At 44.5% G+C, this 5,456-nt stretch overlaps 1 long non-coding RNA gene across 1 annotated transcript; it reads right to left on the bottom strand.

Moving 5' to 3' along the window:
* Window positions 1–2,659: 2,659 nt before the first annotated feature.
* Window positions 2,660–5,189, bottom strand: LOC125521997 (uncharacterized). The gene is made up of 2 exons (XR_007289596.2): window positions 4,149–5,189; window positions 2,660–3,602 (listed from the first exon to the last, which is right to left on the bottom strand). It is a non-coding gene; the product is annotated as an uncharacterized LOC125521997 (long non-coding RNA).
* Window positions 5,190–5,456: the final 267 nt, after the last annotated feature.

Raw genomic sequence — 5,456 nt, 5'->3', positions numbered from 1 at the left:
CAAGAGTATATACCACATTATTTATGAATTGATTTTTTATTAAATAGTGTATACTGTGATATTAGGAAAAATAAAAAATTGTATGATAAGCTTGCATAAGAATTTATTCACCAAAGAAGAGTATATGTATACTCCCCGCAAAAAAAGAGTATATGTATACACGTAAGAAGAAGTATGCCTGCCTCTAATCAGCGGTAACAAAAATGGCTTGATTGCAAAAGTGCAAAGAAACCTGCTATAGTCGTTCCATTCATACAGTACATGATAAAGCATTCATGTATATGCATCATTGGTGGCTATGTAAATACTTTCAAGTTTGCGTTCCGCCACCGGCTTCTGTCATCTTCGTGCTGCACCCTTGGCCGTTGATGCTCGTCATATAGAAACTGCTTGGTTGATAAAACATTCATCACTTCCACGGGTCACAAAAATGGCAGAAGGAAACTGCTTGCAGAAATCATGTAGGATAGATACAAAAATTTACTTACTTCGGGTCAAGACCTAGAGGACGGTCGGTGACTGAGAACAGCATGCGTGTCGTGGCCTCTGCCACTTACCCATGACAAATATTGTTTTCTGCTGGGGAGATGGAGAAGTTGTCGTCAGAATCAAAGCTGGACCCCAATTGATAACACAAGAATCTACCCCTTGAATAAAATGTATCCCTCATGTATTAGGTCGGATCCTATTTTGTATTTATCAAAAAAATCTGTAGAGATTAAATACTAATTCTTAGAAGACTGGATCTAATCAATGAGAGGATGAGCCGCTGCCAATGAGACCGCTGCCGAGCGAACTCCTTCTCTTGGAGGCCGATGTACTCTGCCGCTGCTGTACCAGCCATCGCTGTTACCGCCGCAGGACGCAAATGAGACGACAAGATAGATGGATAAGGGCTCAAATTGATAGGATGATCCAACGACACCTATAGAAACGCCCGGAAAATAGGAGCAATGAGTTTCGTCGTTACGGCTGAACTTTTTCCACGTAATAAAGGAGAGACACGTGGATAGGAGTATGTACTCCTAGGAGTACTAATCCATTTTCCTATATACATACATACATACATATATATATACCATCTATTCTGATAATATTATCAGAATAGTTATTTTGATAACACTTCCGCATTGCATGCTCAATGCGAGGGCACTACACTTTCTTTATCAAAAGCACTGCATTGCAGAGACTAGTGAACTTCGTGTCGGAAAAAACTGCTCGTACTGTTTTCTCGGTACTATTTTCGCTCTAATTTTTTAACCGTTTATTGGAACGAGGCGTCTAATATATCGTTGGAGAGCTACGGATTATGCGCAACTTCACCATGTTGAACACTTTTCGAGATTCCCCGCGGTTTAAGAGCAGTTTCAAAAATGGTGCGGCCCACAAAGAGTGGCAGCGAGCGTTTTTCGCGTTTTTTTCTAAACCGCTCGTCGGAATGAGGCAAATGATACACCGTTGGATAGGTATCCTCAAGGCGCATATTTTTCATAACTATTGTTCTCTCTAATTCGTTATGGTTTAAGAGCAGCTTCAAATTTACTAAATCGCGGAATTCTGTTTTTCAAAAAAATCAAATTTTCGGTACTGTTTTCGCTCCAGTTTTTTAACCGTTTGTCGAAACAAGGCGTGTAATATACCGTTCAAAAACTATGGACGAGGCGCAACTTTCGTGTGTTGAAATGCTTTTAAGATTCCTTATGGTTTTAAGTTAATTTTGAAAATCATGCGGCAGACGACGAGTGGCAGCGGCCGTTTTTTGTGAAATTTTTACAAATCGCTGGTCGGAATGATTCAAACGATACGCCGTTGGAAAGATATCAATGAGGCACAAATTTTTCATGTAGAACACTCTCTTTAATTCTTTATGGTTTAAGAGGAATTTCGAATTTACCAAAATGCGGACACTCTGTTTTTCGCGACACCCAAATCGACGTGGGTACTTCATCCAACTGAAAAACCGCACTGCATCGGACGAAAAACCGCACTGCATCAGACGTGATAGAGAACTGCATGGTTTATTTTGTTCAAACATAATTTTTTTCAAGGACGAGAAAGTAGAGTGCACTTCACATCGGGAGTAAATGAACCACAACACTATCAAGAAGTGAACCGCATTACTTTTTTATGGTACGTAAATCTTCTTAAGAGAGCTGGAGTGCACTTCATCTTAAGTGTTGGTGAACCACAAGACTATGAAAAGTGAACCTCGAGACTACCGTAAACGGGCCGTACTGCATCAGACAGAAAACCGCACTTATTTAGACTAAAAACCGCACTTCATTGGATAGACAAGTGCACTGCATGATTTCTTTTTTGTGGGACGTAAATTTTCTTAGACGGAAAGTGGAGTGCGCTTCACATTGGGCGTAAGTGGACCTCAACACTTCCGAAACTAAACCGCGCCGCTGCCGAAAGGGAACCGCATGACATTTTTGTTAACCTTTTTCATACTTAATATTTTTCTACGAGCGTAGACCAAACGCATGGAACCGCATGACATTTTTGTTAACCTTTTTCATACTTAATATTTTTCTACGAGCGTAGACCAAACGCATGGAACCGCATGACATTTTTGTTAACCTTTTTCATACTTAATATTTTTCTACGAGCGTAGACCAAACGCATGGACCATATGGACGAAGCGAATGAACCGTAGTGCATCAAGAAGTGAATCGCATTAATTTTTCTGCCCTTTCACATATGGGAGTAAGTGAATCACATTGCGGTGTCGACCAAATTGAAAACAACATATCACACACACTGCTTCAAATCAAAAACCGCACTGCAATGTCGACCAAGTAACTGCATGCAGGTTTGACTATACTGCTTTTTGCTATGATTCTTAAACAAGGCATGTGATACGTGTGTTTGTTCTTGAGCCCGAGTGAGCTTCCAGAGAGTTCAAAGCGAACTCCCACACACATAAAAAGTGTACTGCAGTTTTTTTGGCCATCATTCTTTTTAGTTATCTACAGAAGGAGACAACAGGAGGTGAAACAATAATTTCAGCACCACCCATGAAATCCTCCTACAGATCCTTCAAAGAGATTTCAAGGTGAAGCTCTCCAGCTCCAGCAATGATATGCTCACCAGAATCTTCAATGCTACAAAGAACCATAGGGTCAGACTTTGCTAGCCGCTTCAAACCCTCAACAAGCTTAGGAAGATCAGAAGCCACCTTGCACTGAACAGCAACACGCACAACAGGTGACACAGAGAACTTCATTGCCCTGATTGGGCAGGCATCAACTTCATTCTCATTTGTCAGGGTTGCATTTCTTGGTGATGAACTGATCCAAACCAACCAAAGCAACAGTGTTACCACAGGGAACATCCTCGACCGATTCTTGCTTCTTTACCATCCAGATAACAGTACGCTGGACACTCTTCACATACAAATCCTTCTTCTGGCCAGGAACAAAGTTAGGACCCATGATACGGACCTTCATACCATTTGCAACCCTCCCAGCAAAAACACGTCCAAAGGCAAAGAATCTACCCTTGCCAGATGCTGGTATCAGTCATGCGAACATCACCAGCAACTTCCTGGGCGATAATCCCAGCAGCTGCCACAAGGGAATTCGTAAGCGTAGAGTTGCCTGCAAACATGTAAATAATATGTGAGGACGGTGCAAAAGCATCCAGATTAATAGTTGAACACAATATACATTAAAATAGACACTTGAACATATTTAACCACTGAGAGATGTAAGTATGGCACAACATTACACTACATTGAAACAAACCGTGATTAAAATAACTTCAAAAAGGACAAACCGGGTATTTAGTAACATGGTTAAAAAAATCTGGTGGGACATTGCAAACAATATTAATACAAGGACATGTGTTTTTGTGCTACTAAGTACAACTGTGTAAATTGTAATACATTCAGCAACTAACAGGAGCATACACCAAACTGGGCAGATTTTGAGCCATGGGATTATATGCCAATAGTTACATTTAAGCTTGTCAAAGCATAAAGCATTCATAAAAGCAGTAAGAATAAGCTCCAGGAGACAGCAAGGGCTGAAACTACTTATTTCAAAACAGTGAAACAGCTCATTAAATTTAACTAACTTACAGAGATCCGGTTTTGGAAATAATATGGCATAACTAAGAGCAGGATACAAAAGGAGAGAAACTACAGGTGAGGGTGCCCGCATGCATGGATGGGCTACACTGCACGCTAGGGCGAGCTGCACTGCACACCAGGGCAAGCTGCACTGCACGCCAGGGAAGGTCGCGGAACTGCATGCCATCGTACGTCGCACTGCACGCCATCGTTGGCCGAACTGCACGCGAGCCGCCGAGGATGGACATGCACTAGACCTCGCCGGAGGTAGTTTCCGGGGAGAGGAGGAAGAAGGAAAGGAGAGAGGGGAGGGCGGCTCGTAGGGGAGGGTAGAGAGCTCGACGCCGCCGTAGAGGAAGGAGCTGCAACAGGATCCTGCCGTATCCGTCTCCAGGAAGGTGTGGGAGGAGAGGGGTGGAGGATCTTGCCGGATCCGTGACCGGCTAGCACGGGAATGGGAGGTGTAGGAGGATCCAACCGGCGGGCAGGCACGGGGGACGGATGTGGAGGAGGATCCCGCCGCATCCGTCGTCGTTCAGGCACAGTAGGAGGGGGTGGAGGAGGGTCCTGCCGGATCCGTCGCCGGGAAGGCACGGGAGGACGGAGATGGAGGTGGATCCAGCCGGATCCGTCACTGGGCAGGCACGATAGGAGGGATGGAGGAGGGTCCTGCCGGATCCGTCGCCGGGTAGACCTAGAGGTGGGAGATGGAGGAGAGGGGGACGACTGCTGCACCGGGGGATCCATGGCGCCAGCGGGGCCATCAAAGGAAGAAGGCGGTGGGGCGGGACCCGAGCGGTGGCGCCGGAGGAAGGAGATGGTAGGGCGGGTCCCGAGTGGCGTCACCGGAGGAAGGAGGTGGTACGGCGGGGCCCAGGAGCTGGTGGGAGAGGAAGAAGGGAGGAAGGAGGTGGCCGCGGTAGTGTGGGGACAGGGGCGGTGCTGGTGGTTACCGCGGTGGTGCGCCGGTGGGAGGGAGCAGATGCAGGGATTCCCAGATGCAATGGGGTTCGTGGGTTTGGTGGTTGGATCGGGGATAGTGTGGAGCGGCTGTGTGGTTAGTTTGTACTAGTAGCTACGAGTGGATACGAGGTGTTATCAGAATAAGCGGAGGTGTTAGTAGAATAAGGTCTTAAGAGGTGTTATTAGAATAGACCCACCCTATATATATACATGTATATATATATAGTGTTACTATTCATCACCCAGGGTGCAGAATAAGTTATTCTTCACCTGAGGTAATCTTACGATCATTTTATAATTAAATTACGTTTTGAATTCAAATAGTTACATTCCTATTGATTCACTACGTAAAATTTGACATATGAAAATAAAAATATAGGTCATAAGACAAGAAAATTTGCAGTTTATGTGTATTTTA

The sequence above is a fragment of the Triticum urartu genome, chromosome 7A (genome assembly GCF_056163025.1).
Source record: "Triticum urartu cultivar PI428250 chromosome 7A, HENAU_Tu73, whole genome shotgun sequence".
NCBI lineage: Eukaryota > Viridiplantae > Streptophyta > Magnoliopsida > Poales > Poaceae > Triticum > Triticum urartu.
Note: the sequence above shows the minus strand (reverse complement) of the source record. Positions and strands in the feature narration are given on the sequence as shown.